The sequence below is a fragment of the Capricornis sumatraensis genome, chromosome 16 (genome assembly GCF_032405125.1).
Source record: "Capricornis sumatraensis isolate serow.1 chromosome 16, serow.2, whole genome shotgun sequence".
NCBI lineage: Eukaryota > Metazoa > Chordata > Mammalia > Artiodactyla > Bovidae > Capricornis > Capricornis sumatraensis.
This window is the reverse complement of record NC_091084.1, coordinates 70993453-71019258: the sequence shown is the minus strand read 5'-3', so window position 1 is coordinate 71019258 and position 25806 is coordinate 70993453.

The window sequence follows — 25806 nt, the reverse complement described above, 5'->3', positions numbered from 1 at the left end:
AACAAGGACAACTTAGTGCAGAACCTCGACAGGCGTGTTGCTGATGCAGTTTGTTTTCATTTTCTCTTTATTTCATAACTGCGGATATTCACCGAAAGATATTATCTTTGTTCTAGTTTCTGGGAATTCGCTGGCTCCTTTTCTCAAAGTTTCATGTTCATTTTGAGTTCCCCTGCTCCCTTGCCTACCATCGTCCCTTTATGGGTCTCATTTTAGAAGAGAGGCTGTCTGTTCAAATCCATTGATCCATCTGGCATCATAAAAACCTTGTCTTCCTTCTGGAAAAGAAATCCAGTGGGACAGAAAGTAAAATCCTCGAAGGTGCTACTTTGCATCTCCTGATCCACAGAAAATAGGAAAAATCAGGGACAGAATAAGGGACATCAGTGTTCTGTTGGTGTCTTGGTCTGTTTGGCTGGCTAACTTTGGAAAGTATTGTGGGTATTTTAGCCCTAAGGACATAAGGGCTTGTGATGGCTGCAAGAACAAGAACACCCACCCATCCTCCACCACCAATAAAATGGCCAGGGTTGTCTTCATTATGTAAGTTTTAGCAGCAAATATAAAAGTCACAGTGGATCTGGGGTTCTAGTCATAGTATAAGTCTGTAGTTTTAGCAGTTATACCATTCAGTTGAAACTAAATGAAATGCAAAAGAAAGAGAAGGAGATAAAGCCTGTAGTTTCATACTTAAGTAAAAACTTTTCCTAAAACAATGGATAATGAGAACGGCACCCCAAGATAATATATTAAAGGGACCAGTGACTGAATAGTAACTTTTTAAAACTGAAGTATAAATAATTTATAATTCCATGTGAGTTTCAGGTCTATAGCAAAGTGATTCAGTTATTTTTTTCAGATTTTATTTCGTTATTCCAAGATATGAAATATAAATGCCTGAGCCATATAGTAAATCCTTGTTGCTTGTCTATTTTGTGTATAGTAATTTGTGTCTGTTATCTTCTATTCTTAATTTGTCTTTCCCTCCCCCCTCCCTTTGGCGACCTTGTTTGTTTTCTATGTCTGTGAGTCTGTCTCTCTTTTGTATAAAGACTCAGCTGTATTTTTAGATTCCATGTATAAATGATACCATTAGTAGCTGTCTTTCTCTGACTTCAATAAGTATAGTGCTCTGTATGTCCATCCATATTGCTACAAATGGCAATATTTCATTCTTACAGCTGATTAACAATTTTGTGACGGTTTCGGGTACACAGCAAAGTGACTCAGCCATACATAAACACATCTATTAGTTCTAATAGAATACGCAGTTATAACAAGAGGACTTCCCCTTCTTATTTTTCTTATTTGGTCCATTTGCTCACAAAAAAAGATTAATTCCATTACCAGCTTTGAACAAGGAAGGCCACATTTCTCAACTCATAGACATTTTCCCTCTTGGTTTTCTTGAATGCTTGAAACTAAGAATTTCTGTCTTACTTCTTTGATCTTTGGGCTTGCCAAAAATTCCTGTCCTTTGAGGTCTCTCCTTAGTCTTTTTGCCTTCCTAGCAGCTTCTTAATTCTTTCATTTATTTATTCTTGAACCAGTCCTGAGCTTGGTCTTTTCCCAGACTGTCTTAGTGTTTTTTTTTTTACTTTATGGGTAAATTTCCATGGGCCCCTCATGCAGTCAAGATCTGGGGTGTGTCTGTTATTTATTTCTTGGACACAGCAGGGGTTTCCTGCTTGTTTTAATATGTTGGTTTCTGAGTTAATGGAACTAATCAATCTAATGAATTTTCCTAAAATTGTTCAACAACCACGGTAACTCCAAGAGCTATCTGGATAACAGTTAATGGAACTAATCAGTGACACTCCCAGGGCTGAATTTAGTGTGACTGTGTATGGATTTTGGGGGGCTGTTGGGTGGAGTATGTTTTGAAATTCCCTGGCATGAACTGGAAATAACTCCTGCCATCCTGAAATGTATTAGGCATCTGGAAAATACATTTAAAACATGATACAATAGTGGATGTGAAAGTGCTTAGTAAGAAAGGTGGCTATATGGGCACCTTTAGAGGGTATAGGTCAGGAACACTGAATAGGGACCTGACTTATTGTTTTCACTTTGCCACTGATTAGTAACTTTCGGCAGCTCTCTCAACTTCCCACCTAAGTGGATATAATACTTATCTCATGGGGGTAGTGTGGAGAATTTTAGTTGGAGATGGATTGTTAAAGCCTTTGTAAAAACTGACTCATGTGGAGATGCTGGTGGTGGACATAGAATAGAAACAGTAGCAGAATGAATATCAATAGCATGAACCGTGGTAGTCCTGGAGGCGGAGAGTTCAAGCACTTGTTCCCCAGTGGCATGTTTCTTAGTTCATGTTAATTAGTATTATTATTATTTCATTTTTGGTTGTGTTAAGTCTTCGAGCAGTGTAGGTTCCTCTGGCTGCCTTAGTTGCCTCAGGGCATGTTGGATCATAATTCCCTGACCAGGGATGAAACCCATGTCCTGTCCCCTTCCCTGAAAGGTGAATTCTTTACCACTGGACCACCACAGAAGTCCCAAGTTAATGTTAATTATGCAGATGGTAGCAAGGGTTTTGGGGTAAGGCCATGCAGGCTATGCCAGCAGAACTCCAAGAAGCGTCAATAACAGCCTCAATATGAAATATCAGCTCACCGACTCCTCAGCTATTCCTCTGCTTGTTTTGCAGACATTTTTAAATACACTGACTATACATAGCTTAATTAAAATGGCAAAAAGAAAAAAAAAAAACAAAACGTAGTGTAAACAGTGTTAGTCTTCTTGGGTTGCCCTAACAAAATATCATGGACTGGCTGGCTTATACAATAGAAATTTATTTTCTCATAGTTGCAGAGGGTGAAGGTTTGAGATCACGCTGCCAGCATGTTGGGTTTTGATGAGAGCTGCCTTCTTGCCTTGTGAATGGCCATCTTCCTGCATGTGTCCTTACCTGGTTGAGGGAGAGAATGTGTATGATTCTTCTTATAAGGACACTGTTCCTATAGGATCAGGGCCCCACCCTTATGAATTTGCTGCTGCTGCTGCTTAGTAGCTTCAGTCAGGTCCAACTCTGTATCGACCCTATGGACTGTAGCCTGCCAGGCTCCTCTCTCCATAGGATACTCTAAGCAAGAATACTAAAGAAGGTTCCCATGCCCTCCTCCAAAGGATCTTCCCGACCCAGGGATCAAACCAGGGTCTCCTGCATTGCAGGCAGATTCTTTACCACTCAGCTACCAGGAAAGACCCCTTATGACCTTCAGTTCAGTTCAGTTCAGTCGCTCAGTCTGTCCGACTCTTTGCGACCCCATGAATCGCAGCACGCTAGGCCTCCCTGTCCATCACCAACTCCCAGAGTTCACCCAAACTCATGTACATCGAGTCAGTGATGCCATCCAGCCATCTCATCCTTTGCCGTCCCCTTCTCCTCCTGCCCCCAATCCCTCCCAGCAGCAGAGTCTTTTCCAATGAGTCAACTCTTCGCATGAGGTGGCCAAAGTACTGGAGTTTCAGCTTTAGCATCATTCCTTCCAAAGAAATCCCAGGGCTGATCTCTTTCAGAATGGACTGGTTGGATCTCCTTGCAGTCCAAGGGACTCTCAAGAGTCTTCTCCAACACCACAATTCAAACACATCAATTCTTCAGCTTAATTACATCTACAAAGGCCCCACATTCAAAAACAGTCACGTTAGGAATTAGGGTGTCAACATATCAATTTTTCTGGTCATGGACTCAATTCAGCCCATAACATGGAGCTTAGTCCAAGCTGAAATATCCTTTATTCCAACTAATGAACTGTGGACTTTTTACCATTTTCTAGCTATTTGAGCCTGAGTGATTACTTAAATTCTCTCTGAGCTCCTTTTTTTTTTTTTTTCTCGTTTGAGATTATGTTATCTACCACATAAGTTGTAACAAATATTACTGAATGTGTAAAACATGGGACTTCTCAGGTGGTGCAGTGGTAAAACATCTCCCTGCCAATGCAGGAGACACAGGTTTGACCGCTGGGTTGGAAAAATCCCCTGGAGCAGGAAATGACAACCTGCTCCAGTTTTCTTCCCTGGAAAATTCCATGGAGAGAGGAGCCTGGCAGGCTACAGTTCATGGAGTCACAAAGAGTCTGACACGACTACTGAGCACAGCACAAAGCGGATAAATCACATATAAAGCACAGTGCAGAAAACTTGGCATATATCAGATGCTTAATCAATGCAACTGTTGGTAGAAAAGAAGTAAGAAAGTGACAGTCACTCAGTTGTGTCTGACTCTTTGTGACCCCATGGACTACAGTCTGCCAGGTTCCTCTGACCATGGAATTCTCCAGGCTAGAATACTGGAGTGGGTAGCTATTCCCTTCTCCAGGGGATCTTCCCAACCCAGGGATTGAACCCATGTCTGATGCATTGCAAGTGATACTTTATCATCTAAGCCACGAGGGAAGCCCAAGAATACTAAAGTATGTAGTCTATCCCTTCTCCAGCAGATCCTCCTGAACCAGAAATCGAACCAGGGTCTCCTGTTTTGCAGGCAGATTATTTACCAGCTGAGCTACCAGGGAAGCCCAGAAAAGAAAGAAACTCAATTCTTTCTTTATTTAATGCTGCAACCTTGCTTTGCCACGTGGGGTGAGATCTGCTTTTGCTCACAGCTTTCTGAGGGGGGTTTTATATATCAGAACATCATGATTTTAAGAGAGGAAGCAGACCTTGGGGATCAAGGTGTTCCAGCTTGATCTCGTTCCAGTGCTTTTTTTTTTCTTCTGCCTACCAGCGAAGAGAGGTCATCATAGTTCAAGAGAATCTGCTTATTGTCATTCAGCTATTAAATAGCAGAGCCAAGATTCCTGACCTCTTGACTCCAGTCTGGTGTTCTTTCCACTACACCAGTTCTTCCAACTTTTTGCCCATAGATTATCCTCACATGACATATCCCCATAGGTTCTGGCAATACCCAGTATCATCACATTAGCCAAAATGCCATGCCTTTTGCTCTTACTCAGTGAAGAAATTTTTTTTTTTAAGTTAATGAGAAAAGCAATGACTGGGTGCAATCTTGAATATCCTCCATTTGTAACATTCTATCTTATAATGCACATCAGTTCAGTTCAGTCGCTCAGTTGTGTCTGACTCTTTGCGACCCCATGAATCGCAGCACACCAGGCTTCCCTGTCCATCACCAACTCCCGGAGTTCACTCAGACTCACGTGCATTGAGTCAGTGATGCCATCCAGCAATCTCATCCTCTGTCATCCCCTTCTCCTGCCCCCAATCCCTCCCAGCATCAGAGTCTTTTCCAGTGAGTCAACTCTTCTCTTGAGGTGGCCAAAGTACTGGAGTTTCAGCTTCCGCATCAGTCCTTCCAAAGAACAACCAGGACTGATCTCCTTTAGAATGAACTGGTTGGATCTTCTTGCAGGCCAAGGGACTCTCAAAAGTCTTCTCCAACCCCACAGTTCAAAAGCATCTAATCTTCGGTGCTCAGCTTTCTTCACAGTCCAGCTCTCACATCCATGGAGTCTAAAAGAATGGCACTGGCGCATCTGTTTGTAGGGGAGGAATAGAGAAGCAGTCATAGAGAATGGACTTGTGGACACAGGTTGGGGGAAGGGGAGGTTGTTATGAATTGAGAAAGTAGCTGTGACCTATGTAGACCACCAAGTGTAGATAGAGGGCTAGTGGGAGCCTGCTGGATAGCACAGTGAACTCAGTCCTGTGCTCTGTGGGGAGCCATCCCATGGGATGGCAGGGGAGGGGTTGACGAAAGGCTTGAAAGGGAGGGGATATATGTATCCATACAGCCAATCCACTTTATTGTATAGCAGAAACTAACACAACATTGTAAAGCAATTATACTGCACTAAAACTTCCTATCAAAAATTAAAAAAAAAAAAAGAATGAAGACATTTTTTCTGAACTTTGCTACTCAGACACATATGATAACAAGTTACTTGAGACTCTCCTCAACATAGGAGTCCAGTGGTATTTTGGGAACTGGGTTGAGAATGGTTGGCCTAAGTTGAGTTTAGCTTTTAGGTGTTGTGGGCCATTCAGCTTTTATCAACAGAACAGGGCAGGTGTTGTGGGCATCCTGATTCCAAGATGCATAGCCTAAACCTCTAGATTTAAGTCTCATTCTCTGTGGTGTGGGCATCATTGTCTAGTCGCCTTTAGTTGGTACTATCTCCAGCTCAGCCACCTCACTAAAATTTCTCAGTGATTGCTCCTTGAGTTGTGGTCTCTTCACAGCCATCCTGCAGTGGTAGCATAGCATGATGGCTAAGCACACTGAATCTGTGGCTTCCTTGCTTGGAATCCAATCCTGGTTTCAGTGTTTACTAGATGTGGGACCTTGAGGAAGTTATGACATCTCTGCACCTCCACTTGCTCATCAGAAAAACAAGGATAATGATAGTATATGCTTCATAGGGCTGCTATGACGTTTATTCATCATTGACCATTTGTAAAGAGCCTACATGTAATCTACATTTAAAACATTAAAGAACTTGTTAGAATGTCACACATAGTGGCTATTGTTAGAAGTATTGGCTATTATTACCTTTTCATTGCAAGGAAATCCTCAATATAACTCTTTGCACATACTGGAATAGATATGATAAATCATTTTAATTCCCAAATGTTTAGCTTCCTAGTAGATTCAGAGATTTTTTTTTGTAATGCTCTTATAATTCTTTTCTTTTCCTTGTGTTTGTCTTGCTAGGCCATGTAAGAATTGTGTGTTTTTACAAACTACAAGAAGTTTCCAATCTAAGCATGTAATTACCCTGAGTGCTTTGTTCCTAAATCCACAATAACAAGCATTTAGTTTGTTTTTCAGAGCTATTGTGCTTAATTAATATTTATTCAGGACTTAGTGAAGTCATGAAAATTGACAGGTGTCCTTACCTAAACAGGCGGTGAATATATCAACAGTTGCAGTCGAAGAATAATGTAGCAGCAGTACTTTCTTAGATCACTCAGACTCACTACTGAGTCTGGTAAGCATCTTTTCCACATTTACTGCCCAACCTGCTAAGCGCACTCCCTGACCAATAAACATGCTATTGAGGATATTTTAAGATATTTACATAAAATATGAACTTTATTTCATGAATATTGAAGAAAACTAAAAATTGCAGTAACCTCAGCATACAAGCCTGGTGTGCTGCCATCTATGGGGTTGCACAGAGTCGGACACGACTGAAGCGACTTAGCAGCAGCATACAAAGCTTATTCTGTTTCATAGAAAAGTCAGAAAATAATACAAAGTTGGTATGAGGGCTATACAGAGGCATAAGGGATTCAGATTTTTTTTCTCTGGCTCTGCTCCAATATTTTAGCACAAGGCTTTCAGCCTAAGATCAAAGTATAGTCCTTGAGGGTTGCTAAAACTCCAGCCATTATGTCCACATTCTGGGAAGCAGAAAGGAAAATAAGAGGAAGAACATTTTGAGGTCATCTCTAATCTGAATTTACTCCTCTAAAACATAATTCTTGGTATTCTTACAGGACACTTTGATATATATATATCATTTAGTTTGAATTTAATCATATAATTATACCTTAGAGAACATTCTGGAAAGTGCCATCTTGTGTTTGGAACTCAGTGTAGCCTCCAAGCTAAACTATAATTTTAAGGAGGAAGAGGAAGATGGCCTTTGTGTACAGCTAGCACATTTAAAATTAACCTTTTATTTTGTCTCTTGGTAGTTTGTTGATTTTCCTTAGTACTTAAATTTTTTTTTTCTTTAAAACAAATACTTCAATTTCATTTTTATCTGGCAAAAAAGCATACAAGTTTAAAAGGAAACAGCAAGAACTTTGACATGTCATCGTGTCATTTTTTTAAAAAAGGTACTAGAACTTGTTCAAAATGTGAAGATACAGAACCGTTATAAATTCCTGGAATCAAAGACTCCAAATACAGATGAAAACAGATTAGTTATAAAATGTCAATTCACGAAATATTCCATTTTCTTTGTTTTTTATCGGGAATATTCTATAGCAACACTGTATACAAAATAAGGCAGACTTTTAGAAATTCAAGTATAAAATTTTTAGGAAAAATAAGTGTGAAGTCCAATTTCTTTCACTTTGGGGAGTCGCCTGCCGAGCCAGTGTTGGAGTTCTGGCTGCTTCAAAGAAGAGCCCTTTCAAGCTCTTCTGGGGTCACTAGTTGTTGTTCAGCCACTCAGTTGTGTCTGACTCTCTGCGACCCTATGGACTGTTTAAAATATATTTACTTCCTATAATGTGAAGCATTTTTTCATATCCTTTAAAGTCTCTTTACAATTCAATTGTGATTTTTTTTCTATTTGATTTTATTTTATTAAAGTTTATTAATATAAAGCGCTAGTCCTCAAAAAATACAAGGAGACTTCTCATAAAAGCATCATCAAAGTGGGCAATTTTTCCTTTTTTCTTCTTTCTTAATAATCTGCTATGGAACTTCATGCACCAGGCCCTGATTTAGGTGCTGAGAATAAAAGAGAGAGCCATACACAGTGGCTGCCACTAGGGGGCGTATGTATGAATAGGGGAAATAAACCTGCAACGTAATGTCAAGTTGTGGTGAATAAAACATAGTAAGGGTTTAGAGAGGGTTGGGAGATGAAGAGTGCTATTTTTGAGCAGGTGATCATGATAGCCACTCCAGCAGGAAGAACAGAAATACAAATGTCCTTAGGGGAAAGATCATGAAGGGGCTTTCCCGCTGTGCTCAGGAAGAACAAGGAGGACTCCAAGGATGGACAGGGAGACTGGCAGGAGATGCATTCAACAAGAAGAGAGTTCAGAGCCAAGTAGACCAACAGAGGAGAGAGCATTCCATCACTTTGAAGAATGCAGATAGCCTACTGCAGCAGGCAAAGAAAAACAGAACATGAATGACCATGTTTTTGTGTTGATTTTTCCCTTCTTCAGTTCACCAGTTATTTAATGATTGTCTGCCATGTGTGAGATGTTTCGATTACATCCAGAAGTTAAAGTATGAATAATATGGAATGTTTCCTCTCCTCGAAGTGCTTACTCTCTAGAGCCTTCAGGTCAGCTCAGGAAGCTTATAACCTCTGCATTCTGTACTTATACAGCCAGGAAATTTTATTTTCTCCTATTGTCCTCTGCTTAATAGAATCTTTACTTACAAGATAACCCTTGTATCTTATAGCTTAAAAGTAAGGTCATTTGTCTCCTTTCTTGAAGATATTCAGAAATCTTAACCCCCATCCTGTTATTGAACCCATCTATTTTTTAAGATTTTTTTTCGATATGGATCATTTTCAAAGTCTTTATTGAATGTGTTACAATAATTGCTTCTGTTTTGTGTTTTGGTTTTTTGGCCATGAGGCATGTGGGATCTTAGGTTCCCGACCAGGGATCTAACCTGAGCCCCTACCTGAAAGGCTAAGTCTTAACCACTGGCCCACCAGAGAAGTCCCTGAACTCTGTCTTGTGTGTGTTGAATTTTGTGTATATCATTCCCTCTGACAAGAATGTCCTTCCTCATTTCTCTGGCAAAACCTTCTTCTTCTTTAATGGTGTTACCAGCTCTTTGAAATGATTTCCCCAGCTCTTTCTCACAGAGCCAGCTGCTTCTCTCTGTATTCAGCCTAGTACTTATATCAGGCATGACAGGGTATTATCAGGATTATTTGTTTATATTATCTTTTTCCAGTAGAAGAAAAATTCCTAAGGGACAGAATGCAACGTTTATTTATTGTTGAAACTCTGATACCTAACAAAGTGCTGGGCACATAGTGTTTGGAAATATGTCTTATTATATGAAAGGATCTCCCATTAAAGACAAGACTAATGTTAATGTTCACAGTGTGAAGTAAATAGGAAATTCATACATTGTGTTTTAATTACGTAATTTATCTCTCTCCAGACATCAGTATTTGAAGGGAAGCTTTTAGCCCTTATCACAATTTATTACTCAGTAAAACGTGTGGTTTTGCATTCCAGTTAAATCTCCTATGTGATTTACTGTGTATATCCTTTGAAGCACCTAGTGGTCTTATGCTCCTGCATATTTCTTGAGTTGAGTGGATCTGGATGTAATCTAGGGCTTCCCAGGTGGCACTAGTGGTAAAGGATATGCCCGTCAGTGCAGGAGAGTATGAGACGTGTGTTCGATCCCTGGGTCGGGAAGATCCTCAGGAGAGGACATGGCAACCCACTCCAGTATTCTTACCTGGAGAATCCCATGGACAGAAGAGCCTAATGGGCTTTGGTCCTTAGGGTTGCAGAGAGTCAGACATGACTGAAGAGACTTAGCACACACACTTGCAGGTTTAATTTATTACACGATGGATAGTAGGCACAAATCTGTCATGAAAGAGCCTCTTTGAGAGAAGCATAAACCATAGAACAATATTACATTTATAAATATGTAAATTTATTTATGAGACCACAGCTCCTCACTGGATTGTGAACTCCTCAAGGTCAGGGAGTATAGTTTATTCATTCTCACATAGACCATGCAAGTTGGGATGCAGGCATATAATCCCTTATCTGAACCTCCTGGGGCAGTGGTATGGTGGTAACTATTTAACACCAGTTCTTTGGGGCAGTGGTATGGTGGTAACTATTTAAAACCAGTTCTTAGAACACACACACACACACACACACACACACACACACACACACACACACGAAATTCCTGATTTATAGAATTTGCCTATTTTCCTGTATAAATACTCCAACCTTGGCTAATTTCAAGTTGTGAAGTTGGAATCCCTGACATGAAGTGGGGCAGAAAAGCGTGATTGACTGAGGCAAAAGCTGACTCCAGCACACCATCATTAGGAATCTAAAGGGTTTAAGAATTCAGATTTCTGAATGTGTAAATATGGTACATAGTATGTAACACCTCCAGAGGAATCTGGAAATACTTGTAATAAAAATAGTAATATTTCTGCACTAAAACAAATCGGTTTTCACACAAGAGGTAGATATAAATGCCAGACATATACAAAATAGCTTTCAGTTTTCAGAGCATTTTTTTGCAGTTTAGAATTGCATAAAAATTATTAGGACAATTTTCATATTTGAAAAATAGTACTTCAGTGGGAAACTATTCATGATCTATAAGACACAAACATGGCTGTTTGATTCTAGTCCTGTTCATTGTTGTGAGCTATTTTGCACACTTATGATTTGTAAGGAGCTGATGGATGTGCAGATTGTGTCTTGTTCAGTAGAACTGACTTCCCTCTTTCAGTGGAAAAAATCAGTTTGTCTTCATTTGCAATTTAGCTCCACTTTCCTTTATTCCATAACATTTTGTATTATTTTGACTTTGAATTCATAAAACATCTTCTTAGTTCCCTCATTACATTTTTTGGGGGGCTGCACCACACAGCATGTGGGATCTTGCTTCCCAGACTGGGATCAAACCCATGCCCTTTGCAGTGGAAGCATGGAGTCTTAACCACTGGACTGCCAGGCAACATTTAAGCAAAATTAATTCTTGAATATGTGCACACTTTTATATGCACATGAGGGTCATGATTTTATGTTTTTGCAAAGTTCTTTGAACACAATATAGGGGAGAGATTAGACATGTGGGGTTTCTGAGGCCAGAGGATGGATTGATGCTGAACTGTAAGAAAAGTTTCCCCATGTTCCAATCGCACTGTTAAGTGTTAAGAGCCAGGTGACAGTGGCATCGGCTATCCTGCAAACTTGATTTCTTTGACTGGGAGAGTTCCGAGGACACTGGGTGCCTCTGACTGCCATAGGTGAAGGGTGCTATCAGACTGGATATAATGCTACCTTTATAAAGTTTCAGTCTTTTTTGTTTTCACCTATGGTTCTTGCTCTTCATCTGAGTGGAAATCAAGGACACAAAAGTACTCAATGAGTCATGAATTACCTAAGATGAGCAGGAGCTTGGATGAGCCCATGACTATAAACTTGACTGATAAAATCTGGCCATATTGCTATCTGATATGACTAATGGATTTAATGTTCTTATTTTTTAGGGAATGAAGGATATTTTAAATATCAGAAAAGCAGCTCTCATGAATCCCTTGATTCTCTAATCCTGGAAAACCCTGGAATCTGGCTATGTGAACCATTGTGCCAGATCCTTACTTTCCCACAATCCAGAAAGCAAATCTGCGTTTATGTTCTTTATTCAAACTTCTCATTTCTACTTCCTGATGAATCCATCAGTGAGAACATAAAATGGAAAATAAGAAACCATTTCAGCCTCACCAACAATTTTGTACAATAAACTGAGATTGATGAGAGCTTGGGTGATGGGTTCACAAACACGGGATTTCTTTCTGAAGTTGAAACTGTTTCAGGCTTGAGAGACCAAGTTGTCTAATATAGAGGATTGCTGCCACTGTTTCTTTCAAGGGAAGGATCTGTCTAGATTTTTGCTTGTTTACTTATTTATTAGTGTTGTGGGCAGTATTGCCTTTGCCCCAGATGTATACTTCTTATTGGACACCTAAATTGGAGAATTCATTCTGCCTAGAGCCAAAGGTGATGATTATGTGGGTTCTGTGTGTTCAGAGCAGAATGAGAATTAGTGACATGCAAGTTTAGCCCTTGCCCCCACACACAACCATCCATGTGCACGCACATATTAAAACAGCACAATCATGGTTTATGCTGCCTCTAGTCTATCTCTTTAAATAGCCAGAATGGACACACATCTCCAACAGAAAGGGATTCTGGAACTTCAGGTGTGATTGCACACCCAAAGTCACCATAATAGATTGTACATTCACTACTCAGGAAGGATGGTCTCCCATGTTGAGCACTGAGTACTCACTGAAGAATGGCAATAAATAATACTTCCTTTCTCTGCCTTACATCATGGTGGGGTTGATTTCCTTAATTAATTTTCTCAATTTTTGCACCTTTAAATATATCTATTGGGTTACGCTATGTGGCAGGTGCTGTGTTGGCTATTATGGGCTGTATAAAGATAAATAGCTTTGCCCTTTAGGAGTTCTAGGCCTAAGAGAAGCTAGCATCACTACATAGTACAATACAATGAATTTGGAAGCATACTTGATAAGAGAGAGAGACAAAATTCTATATATATTATGAAAATAAAAAGATTCCTTTTGAACAGAAGGGGATGATGGAGAGGCAGTAGGGATTATGAATGTCAAATCTTTCAGAAAGAAGTCACTTAACGAGGCTGTGGTTCCATCCTTCCCTCAGTGTGACCCTTAAGGTCAACTATTCCCACACTTACAGTATTTTCCTCGATGGTGAACCTGCTTACTTAAATAATAAAACTTGATTGGCTGCTTGTTTGATTGGTTGCTTCTTAGTAGTAAAACATGCCTGATACAATGGGGTATTAGATTAATAAGTTTTGAATAAAATTTTAATCTCTTATGTCCTTTATTATTCGCACAGAGTTGATTGACAATGTTTCAGGTATACAGCAAAGTGATTCAATTATACATTATGTGTGTATATATATATATATCTTTGTAAAATTATTTTCCATTATAGGTTAGTGCAAGGTGTTGACGATAGTTCCCTGTGCTATACATCAGGTCTTGGGTATCTGTTAATCCTCAAATCCTAATTTTATCTCTTCCCCAGTTTCCTCTTTGGTAACCATCAGTTTGTTTTCTGTGTCTGTGGGTCTAGTTCTGTTTTGTAAATAAGTTAATTTTTCTAGATTCCTCATATAAATAGTATCACATGATATTTGTCTAGATTAATAAATTTTGATAGAAGTGAGAATGTAGGAAAATATCCAGAATTGGGAAATTCCTAGACCTTAATGTGTGGAAGCTTCCAGTAGTTGAGGAAGCGTAAATATGTAATTATGCATTACAGTGTCCACAGGGGGAGAAATAGAATAAAAGAACAACACATTTTATGAACTGTACAGATTTTTCAAGGTTTTGACTATAGTCTAGGAAAGAATTTATCAGCTATTGTCTTTCTCACTTTCCAAATTGAATGTGCAGTTTCTTTCTTTGACAGTTTTAGGTGACAAAAACACCAAGGAACGTTGGTACATCTGGGCCACTCAAATTTCAGCTAGATTCCCTTTATGTATGGAGTTAAGACAGCATTACTGAGCACCAGATCGGGCTCGCTGTGTTATACAGTAGCTTCCCAAGAGCTATCTATTCTACGTATGATAACGGGTAGATGTCAGCGCTGCTTTCTCCATCCACCCCACCCTGTCCTTCCCCTGCTGCGTGCACAAGTCCGTTCTCTGCATCCGCATCTCTGTTCCCGCCCTGTGCGTATGTTTATCAGTACTATTGTGCTAGAGTCCATATATGTGTGTGTGTGTGTGTTAATGTATGATACTTGTTTTTTCTCTTTCTGACTTAATTCACTCTGTATAATAGGTTCTAGGTTCGTCAGGGGTGAGATAGGAAAGGAGAGGAAGGCTCAAGAGGGAGGAGATTCATCTATATGCATGTGTGTGTGAGTCTCTATATACCCATCCCTGGAGGAGGGCATGGCAACCCACTCCAGTACTCTTGGCTGGAGAATCCCATGGACAGAGGAACCTGGTGGGCTACAGTCCATGGGGTTGCAAAGAGTTGGACATGACCGAAGTGACTTGGCATGCATGTGTATATATGACTGATTTGAGTTGTACAGCAGAAACCAACACAATACTGTACAGCAATTATCCTCCAATTAAAAAATAAATTAAAAAATGTATGCAACTTTAAGAAAAAAAAGCATTACTGAAAGTTTAAAGAAAGTCATTCTGATGACCCCTGATCTGTGGGTTGTGTCCTGAATTATTGCAGTGATAGCTATCTGAGGTGAAACAAAGCCCATCCATTTACCTCTTTTGGATCTGGAAGCACCTCAGACATTCCCTTAGGGAAAATCCTTTGCCAAAACCAAACTCCAGTCCTAAGGCTCAGAGCCGTCTCTGAGGGGCTAGACCTAGAAAATAGACACTTTTCTTAGATCTTTGTAGGATTTGTACAATATCAGGCACATTCCACAGGGGCCCCAGAGGCAGAGCCAGTGTTGTTGGGTAGAATTTGTAATGTAATAATGAATAAAGTAAGGGAGAGCTGTCTAATGTCAGGGATGATCAAACAAGGAATGGCTGCCTAAGGAGGTTCTGGAACCCTTCCTTCTCATCAAAAAGCCTCTGGTATGGGCATGATAAAGATGTCAAAGCAAAAATTGCACTGGCCAAAGTCAAACAAGCAAGGAAGACTTTAAGGCTATTGCAACAAGGAACAGAGGCCACACAAAACTGAACTCAATTTCACTGAAGAAGAAGAGGTAGGGCTTTTTTAAGGGCTGCTGTGTACTAATGAAAAAGTACTGGAGGCTATGAGAGCCATAGACCATCTGTGTTTGCTAATTGGCAAAGGAAAAACAGTTCTTATACCTTTATGACAGGAGGTAATTTTGCAACTTGGAGCCAGGTGCCTGCCAAGTTAGGTCTCTACCCTTCCATTGAAATTGGAAGATTGGGTTACTATTTCCTTTGTTGATTATATTTCAAAGAGATGGTTCCCAGGACCTTGAGAAAGACATTCCTGGGTGGTAAAAATTGGCCAGAGGCTTTATTAAATATTTATATTCCAAGGGGCAGAGAAGAGATTTAAAATTACAAGTTTTCTAAAATAAATGCTCTAAGAAAAGGGTCTCTGAGGGTCCTAGAGTTAGGAAGAAGCCCATCTAAAGATTAATCAAGCTGATGAAAAGTTAAGCTGATCTTGGTTCAACACATAGTCAAGTGATAAAGCTGGAAATCCAGTATAGAATGTGTGATTCGAGCCTATCATTATTAAAATACTTTACAAACCTGAAATTTATTTCCTGTATCTTCAATTTGGTGACAAAGATTAGGAAGGGGGGTTTCTGCGGGGGGATTTCATTCATTTAGCTAGATGGCATCCAGACATCACTTGCACACAGTTTGGAATCAGATGAACTGCTTCCATTTTCAGTACACGGAACTTTGGTCTAAAATCTAGCACTGGCGTTCCCATTTCCGAGTGAGATACTGTTTCATAATAGTTCTTTTTCCTTCATGGAGTCTTCTCTATGGCTTTCTTCCAGGAGCCCCAATTATTCTCATTCTATTTGTAGAATCCAAAGATTTAAGATTCCATGTCTCTTTGTAGTTGTTTTCGTCAACATGAGGTAGTGGTTGGTTCTTTTAATAAAAAATTACTAACTTCTAGTTTTAGTAACAAACTACCTCATTTGGTTAGGAAAATCCAGGAATTATGGAACTAATTAAATCTATTACATCCTCCTCAACTTTTTTTCTTGCACCTGAATATAAATGCCAACACAGCCTATTCTCTCTTGTTTAAAAGAGTCTTGATGATAAGAGGAGAGGAAAGAATCAGTGGAGCATTTATTCTGCTCTTAAAGGCTTTTCAGATATCATTTGGAGCTTTTGTTTTTATTATACAGTATGGTTCTTTATTGTATACTGATATTAACGGAGGCACTGCTGCTAAACTCACAGCTTATTCATGTCATTTCAGCCTGAATGGAAATGAAGGCTAGCGAACTCCGGTTCTTTAAAGGAACCACAAATAACAATACCCAGTGGCAGGTGATTGAATTTGCCAGTAGAGTTTGTGCAAGGCTTGCTAATTCAGAGGTGCATTTTCAAATATTACAGTGGCTAGGATTTCCCTGGGGAGTTCACTTGGGTACAGCAAGTGAATCAGTGTTTAAATGATATTATTTTTAGAATGATTTGTAAAGAAGGAGGAAAAAGTAAATAGACGATTTCATAATTAATACTGTAAGTGTGCACATTCAAGACTCATTTGTCTCCTCGGGAGAAGTGGCTGAGCCCTCTTCTATGCCTTGCCCTGCAGACTGCTAGACCAGGGGAAATGATGCCAGGGTAAAGCAGTGAATTTGCCTAACAGCTTCCCCATTAAATGGTCAGGCTTTGATCATTACCCTTAATAGCTTTGTCCCCTCCCTTCAGGCACAGACCCCTGCAAGGCTGGTTTCAGATTGCTCCTCTTCTAGTCCCATAATTGCAACTGATAACCGACCATCATCCAGGAACTGGGGACATTCGTCAAATGCTATCATGCTTACAGTTAGGAATGGCCCCGCCTCTAGCGGGGAAATAAGCCCATAAAGAGTTTTAGCATTTGGAGCCTCAGAGTTGAGTCTAGCCCAACTCATTCAATTTACACAAAGAGAAGTGAGATCCAGAGGTGTTTATGAGACCCGCCCAGGGTAGTATAATTTGTTGGGTACAGAAGGAGAATTAGAACTTGGATGTCCTCTCCCTGCCTGGCTTTGCCTCCAATGGATACACTTTCTTTGTGACTGAGTAATTGTCTCAAGGTTAGGGGTTGCACTGGGGCTCATTTGTGAATGGGAACACAGTTGTTAATCAGTTATGCTTTTCAGAGCACTGCCTCTGTTTTGGACAGCCTCCTTCTGGCTAGTCTACTTTGGAGTCCCTTTCTGTTGTAATCAACCAGTACCCTCAGAGGAAGGCTGTCCAGGTACTGTATTGAATAAGCATTTCCAGCACATTGTTTACCTTAATGAGCCCAACCACTTTCTGATTGCTGAGCTCAATTAGACGTCGCAGCGGTGTTAAACACCTTGCCCCAAATCACACAGCTCATAAGTATAGGAACTGGGATTGGAACAGAGATCTTGGTGATTCTAGCACCTGGGTCCTTAGCCAACTGTTGTTGTTTAGTCGCCGAGCCGTGTCTGACTCTTTTGCAATCCCATGAACTGTAGCCCTCCAGATTTCTCTGTCCATGGGATTTCCCAAGCAAGAATACTGGAGTGGGTTGCTATTTCCTCCTCCAGGGGATCTTCCTAACCCAGGGATCTAACCTGTGTCTCCTGCACTGGCAGGCAGATTCTTTACTACTGAGCCACCAGGGAAGCCCTGGTTCCTTAGCTAATATTCTATGCTAATTTGGCTTCATTATCATCTTCATCCAACAGCCCAAGGGAACTACTTGCAAGGATGATTCAAATTGTTTGCAATGAGGACCCTGTGAAATTACGTTTGCTGCTTGGTAACTTCTCTCCTCTCTTTCAACCCCTCCTTATCCCTCTGGTATTTCAACCTAAGTTTGATTCCTCCCCTCTACGCCATCAAGTCTCTAGGGAGACGCATGTGCATGGCCCTGCTAAGTCGCTTCAGTCGTGTCCAACTCTTCCCAATGCTATGGACTGTAGCCCACCAGGGTCCTCTGTCCATGAGATTCTCCAGGCAAGAATACTGGAGTGGGTTGCCATGCTCTTTCCCAGGGGATCTTCCTGACCCAGGAATTGAGCCCGTGACTCATGTCTCCTGCAAGGGCAGGAGGGCTCTTGACCACTATCGCCACCTAGGAAACACAGGGAGACACACCCTATCCTAAAATCCTCTCTCCATCAAAACCAATTTTGCTCTGTTCCGAGCTATGAATCCCTGGAGCAGCCTTAGTTGGAAGCGGACATCTGACTGTCCGTGAGGGTTGTTTGGGCCACCCTCACATCGCCTTTTCTGTGACTTCTTCGGACCTCACCAACCCTTTGAGAAGGCAGCTACCGAGTGCATGGGTGAAGTTGTTGAATAGAAGGGGTTCACCCCCACTGCTAAGGTGAAAAAAAGAAAGACTCTATTCTAGTCTGCTTGGGAAGATAAAAGTAAAAAGCTTCTTTCTTTGAAGGAGGGGGAGAGATTCATTTACTTTTATTGCTGTACCCACTAACAGTGATGCATTTCTTTTCTCTAGGAGAAAAAAAAAAAAATTAAAGTCAGTTTAAAAAAATAGCAAGCAAGTCAGAGAAAGAATAGGAGATGATTAGGAGAGAAGCAAGGATTCTATAGATGGATGTTCTGAAATATGTCATTTGTTAACTGAGCTCTAAAAATGATGAGGTTGCCCTGGTATGCAATTCCCACTGCCAAGAGTGAGGTTCAAGGCTGGGGTTGGCAAGTTCAGGCTGCCTGAAGTGTGCTTTCTTCTTGTGTGCCCTTGGGGTGGGATCAGCTATGTGTGGTGTGGCTACACTTTTTCATGGCTGGAATCAAGACTCTCCCTCTCTCTTTCCCGTCATCCCTCTTGTCCCTCTCCTGCACATTCGTGGATCCTCACATGCATTACATAAATATACACACTATATGCCTACCCACCTTATTAAATCAGGTTTTGTTCCAGACATTTTCAAGAATGGCTCTAGTTTGGTGGAAAAATCAAGAAATGGTTTAGCTGCTTCCTAGATGACACAAGTGGTAAAGAACCCGCCTGCCAATGCAGGAGACATAAGTGACACTGGTTCAATCCCTGGTTTGAAAGATCCCCTGGAGAAGGGCTTGGAAACCCGCTCCAGTATTCTTGCCTGGAGAACCCACATGGACAGAGGGGCCTGGCAGGCTACAGTCCATGGGGTTTCAAAGAGTCAAACGTGACTGAAGCAATTTAGCACACATGCGCTCAGGAGTTCGAATTTGGCAATCAAGCTTCAGTGCACCGACCCGGCATCCAGTGGTATTAATTCATGCTTATCAGAATTCTGGAAGACTATTTGCAAAATTAGAATTTCTATTTTTAAAAGTTATAATAAGAATTTTAATTGTCAAACAGGGAATTTTGATTCAACTTGGAAAAATCAAAATCCACAAAGTGAGTGAGTTCGAATTTTATCACCTGCATTTCCAGCTGTATGGCTTTGGGCCGATTACTCTCTCCAAACTGCTTTCTCATTTCTAGAAAAATAGCACCTGCTCTGTGGGGTTCTTCTGAGGGTTACACCAGAGAACATCCCTGGGGTCTCTAGCAGGACCTCAGAGGCCCTTTCTCATGTTGTGCATTTCCTTGCACTTCCTGCAAGAATATTTCCCATTGTGGAAACTTTTTGGAAGCAAAATTATTAACAGATTAGAAAAAACACCCCTAGAATCAAACAGATTTCTGGCTTTCTTAAAGGGATAAGGTAAGAGTCAGTCATTAGTTTTGTCCAACTCTTGGGATCCCATGGGCTGTATAGCCTGCCAGGGTCCTCTGTCCATGGGATTTTCCAGGCAAGAATACTGGAGTGGGTTGCCATTCTCTTCTCCCAGGGATCTTCCTGACCCAGGGCTTGAACCCCAGTCTCTTTCACTGCAGGTAGCTTCTTGATCACCTGAGGCACCAGGGAAGCCCTTAAGGGATGGATAGTGTATTACTGTACTCTACAAACTTAATACTTCATAAAATGACCAGTCATTTCTAACCACCGGTAAGATATTTTCTTATCTGGTCTTTCTGGTAAGGTCTGATCACTTCTTCAAGGAAGAAAAGGAATCCTTTTAAAATAAAAGTGTATTGAATTACTTTGCAGCTCAAAATCCAACAGCTCACTTCAATCAGGGTGAAAACTTTATTCTTGAAATGACTCTTTGCAGTGGGAGCCCTCCTCCCCCATCAGCCAAAACAATAGTAATTCTTTGTCCTCAAGGCCCTCTCCCCATTCCTGTTCTTCCAGCAGAACAGATCAGACATATTTCTGCCTTAAAACTTTTGAATTTGCCTTTCAGCTGCCTGATTATCTCCTGGATATCTACCCAGTATACTCCCTCTCTTCCTTCTGGGGAGATCTCTGCAAAAATAAACTTATCCACAGTGTGGATTTCTGTAATTATCACTATGTGATAGTGTCCATTGCTAACCTTGTGCCCTGATTCCGAGGTCCCCTTTAGCTCCCTTTATTACCCTTGCACAAACCAGCATCTGTTTAGAAAGCTTGCTGAATAAGCGCACTGAAAGGATGTAAATGCATGGAGAATTATTCCATATTTCAGAAACCAGAAAGGCCTATGGACACGGGTGGGTGCCTATGCTTAATAAGAGCTGGCATAAATCTCAACCTAGAATTGGAATTTAAAACTGAACTTTATTTGAGCTTCAAAATGGACTTCCTTGAACTCCTTCAAAGGGATAAATAAATATAAAAATTGATTACATGCCATGGTGCATCTTGACATGTGGATCAGGGGTATTTGCATTGATATTATAAGAAAGAATATTTGTGGAGGATCTGTGTATCTCAAAATAATTGTTCATTGAGTCAGGAAAGTAATTGAATCGTTGAGCTTAGATTTCCACTAATTCAAGTGTGTAATGGAATTGTTGTGGCGGATCTCTACTGAAAATAGTTGGCTATAGATTTATGAGTTGGAGTCAGACGTTACTCTTCTCCCAGTAAGTAAGTAGGGAGACAGTGGTATATATGGTATGTATATGGTATATGTACCGTCTATCTCTCTCTGTGTCTGTCTATTTCTGTAAATGCAGTAAAGAATCTGCCTGCCACATAGGAGACATGGGTTTGATCCCTGGATCGGAACAATCCCCTGGAGAAGGGCATGGCAACCCACTCCAATATTCTTGCCTGGAGAATCCCATGGACAGAGGAGCTTGGCAGGCTACAGTCCACAGGGTCACAAAAGAGTTGGACATGATTTAGCGACTGAACAGCAAACCAAAGTGCAGGGACATGTAATTATAAATTTTCAATGCCTGCTTCATCCTCTTCTCCTTTCCTTCCTTCCTTCTCTCCCTGATCCAATTGTTCATTCAAGGAGTAAACAGTACCTTACAAAAAGCCCTTCCTGACCTTCACCCTATTTCCACTGCTGCCGCTTGCCTGTTTACAACATGAACTTTACCCCAATTGTCCCATATATCCCATTTCATTGAAAATGCTGATAAAGTAATTGTATCCATGTTGTTCAATATAAGCTCTATAAGAACAATGATTATGTGTATGTTGTCTACTCTTGTATTTTGAAGTAAGAGCATAGTCTATGGAATGCAATAGGTGTTTAACACTTGCCTGATGAATGGATGGATTCATCTAGTGCTGAGATGTGAAGCGCTGTTCTAGGCCCTAAACGACGTTTATTACCAGAAAGTCTTTGTCTCCCAGGACCTTGCAATTTTGTTGTGGAGACGAAACATTCTCCCAGCATGTGCCGTGTGCTAAGTCACTTTAGTTGTGTCTGACTCTTTGTGACCCCATGGACCGTAGCCTGCCAGGTTCCTCTGTCCACGGGATTCTCCAGGCAAGAATACTGGAGCGAGTTGCTATGCTCTCTTCCAGAGGAGTTTTCCGAGCCAGGGATCGAGCCTGCATTACTTGTGTCTCCTGCATTGACACGTAGGTACTTTACCACTAGCACCACCTGGGAAGTCCCTCTCCTGGCATATGTGTGTGATAGTCTCTCAGTCTTGTCTAACTCTTTGCGACCCCATAGACTGTAGCCTGCCAGACTCCTTTGTCTTTTGAATTCTCCAGGCAAGAATACCGGAGTGGGTTGCCATTTCCTTCTCCATCTCCTAGCATAGTTTAATGCAATAGATTATAAGAAGCAAAATGATTGTGATAATCAGTATTGTTGGAATTCAGAGATGAGCCAGCATCTGTGGCCTGTTCCCTGGGGAATGTTAGAGTAGAATTTGAATGGAAAGAAAGAGAAAATGAACAGCCAGAGTCACGTGCAGAACAGACTTGCCACAACAGTGGGTTCATTCAAAGAATGAGTGATGAAAAAATTTTGGATTAGAGGGTAGCTCTCACCCATGTAAACTTGTAAATGTGTGCTGAGCTATGGGGCTCTCACTCCAGCAGCTACAAGGAAGCTGTGGTCATTTCTGAGCAAGAAAAGGACCTGATGACATCACCCTGTTAAGATTAATATCTGGCCAAGGAGTGCAGCATGGATTATCTGTTGGCAGATACAGTTGACTTTCATGGGAACCTGTGAATTGATAGGACAGGTGAGTGCCAGTCTGATTAATTATAAACTTCCATCGGTTAGATAAGCAGGTGAGTGAAGGGGGTTAATCCTGAGGTGAGCATAATTTACGGAGGCTCAAGTTGAAGTGTTATACTTGAGAGAATTATTAGGGCAGGAAGCTTCAGTGTATACAGCATTCATTTTTTTGAAGCATAAATAAATCTCTCCATCAATCCTATAGTTTGTATTTCTGAATGAGTGCCTGGTTCTGGTTAGGCTAGTTATTTTTTTGCTTGTTACTTTACTTAAATTTTTGCTGGGAGTGAGGGGGGGCATGTTTTTAACCCTTTTGATATCCAAATAGTGTTTAATATGAACACAGCTCCATGACCAGCTATCTCTGGATTTTAATGACAACACTATCTTCTCCAGATCTTGGGTAAGTCACAACTTTAGCCCAATTTGCCACAATCAATATCCTCATAAGGATTGTAATTAGATTGCTATATAGAGAGTCATCAGCCCTTTTAACATGATAGTAATAGTTAATATTTACCCACTGTATGCCAGGCACTCTGCTCAGAGCCCAAGTTGATTATATCAGTTATTTGAATGGATACCTCAGCAGATCTCGGGTTTACTCCATACTTGTGAGAAATGTACCTCACAGTGAGAATTATATGCCATGTTTCTGAGCCCTTGTGCACGCACATGCAGGGGTGAATATGGATGTCTACGTATAGGTATTGTGTAAGGAAGAAATATGCAAGGCGATTAAAGGCTTGAGGGTAAGTTATAGGTTGTGGTTACCACCAAGGTGTATTTTATCTGTGGTTTATCTCAGGAAATCAAGCCTTGGGCTAGCTACATGACACAGTAGGTTTTGCTTTTGTTTTCCCTCTTCATTTCTTTGTCCAGCCTGGAACTGAGCTGAGTGGTTTTCCTTTCCTGTCCAAATGGTTTGAAACTGGGCGCTCTAACAGCTTATAAATGTAGTAGTATGTCTATTCCCCAGAGGCTTCGGGTCTGTGTCACAAGTTCCTGGGCTGTCTAGTTCATCCCCTTTTCCCTCATGTAGTATCTGTGCTAAATTTTTACTAAGTTTTCCTCATCAAAGCCTTAGTTTACCTGCCTGTTCAGTTCTTATCTGCACTGAGTAAAAAGCTCCTAAACAGAGCTTGGTGGGCTACAGTCCACGGGTCGCAAAGAGTCGGACACGACTGAGCGACTTCACTTCACTTCACTTCAAACAGGGTTTAGTTTGCAATGCATTCCACAGTTCTTAGTTTAAAAAAAAGAATTGCTTTCTGAGAAGCTTTGGGATTCTTTAAGCTTTATGATACCCCTGGTTCAGGTAAAGTGTCTTTGGCAGCCAGAAAATAAATTCACTTTTACATAGTACACTGTATAGATTTTTACTAAAGTATATTGAGAATTCCATTTGTGGTGATTTTCAACAGATTGCCCAGAACTTATAAATGCTTCATGACTCCACATACTATCCTCATTCTTTGTCTCTTAGAGAGTTCTAAGAAAGTTCATATACATAGATATTTAAATATATATTTTTATTTATATATATATGTATATGCATGTATATTTAAACCTGTTAATCAAATGCTCCTTGTCCTCTGGAACTCAAGAAACTCTTTTGACTGTTTCACTGTTCTTGGAATGTTCCACTTATTGATATAGTTAACATCTTCAGACTCATTGTGTCCATATAGTATTTTCATAAACCCACATTTAAATGTAAACTGATTCACAGATTTATATAATTTTTATATACAGATTTGTATTTTTTCTTATGGAATTTTAGATCAGAAAATGAAGAATAACTTTAGGGAATATGTTAACTATGAATAGCAAATGGGTTTCATCCTGAATACCAACTCAGATGGAGAAGATGTGATGACCTAAGTTGCTTTGATAAGGAGGACTTCTAACAGCATTCAGGTCACATGATCAATTAGTGATGGATGCCTGGGATGTGATCAGAGTGGGAATTCCTACAGTCATGCAAGGGATTTTATAACTGCCCCCTTTTAAAAGAAAGGCAATGAGGTATAGTGAATTTATAGAACTTACAGGTTTAAAGTGAGGAATAAATGGGTGTTTTGAGTGTGGATGTGAGAAAGTGAAACATCTATTCTGAAGGTAGAATCCAATTTAGGAAGGTAAAGAGAAATAGGAAAGTCATTCCCTGGTGAAGTCATTTAAACTCCAGTCTCTGTGTTCTCAATTGGTGTGTGTGCTTTTTGTGGCCTTGGCATCACACTAACCTATGTTCAAATAATTCTGGCTCCCATTTCTTTGAGCCCTCTTTTCCTCAGTTCTAAATATTGGGTCAATGGATGTGATATATGATATATTTTGATTGATATTTTCCTCTGCTTGGCATAAAGCTAGATAAGTGGATGAGTAATATTTCATAGTAATAACAGCGGTTCAGTTCAGTTAAGTCACTCAGTCACGTCCGACTCTTTGTGACCCCAAGAATCGCAGCACGCCAGGCCTCCCTGTTCATCACCAATTCCTGGAGTTCACTCAGACTCACTTCCATCGAGTCAGTGATGCCATCCAGCCATCTTATCCTCTGTCGTCCCCTTCTCCTCCTGCCCCCAATCCCTCCCAGCATCAGAGTCTTTCCAAAGAGTCAACTCTTCGCATGAGGTGGCCAAAGTACTGGAGTTTCAGCTTTAGCATCATGCCTTCCAAAGAAATCTCAGGGCTAATCTCCTTCAGAATGGATTGGTTGGATCTCCTTGCAGTCCAAGGGACTCTAAAGAGTCTTCTCCAACACCACACTGCAAAAGCATCCATTGTTCAGCGCTCAGCCTTCTTCACAGTCCAACTCTCACATCCATACATGACCACAGGAAAAACCATAGCCTTGACTAGAAGGACCTTAGTCGGCAAAGTAATGTCTCTGCTTTTGAATATGCTGTCTAGGTTGGTCTTAACTTTTTCCAAGCAGTAAGCGTCTTTTAATTTCATGGGTGCAGTCACCATCTGCAATATCAGTGGTAGCTATTGTTTTTCCTGTTGATATCAGAACTAAATGAACAAATTTTGACCAAATGGAAGACTTTGGGAATCTGCAGACATTATAAGCTCCCAATGATATATCTTCC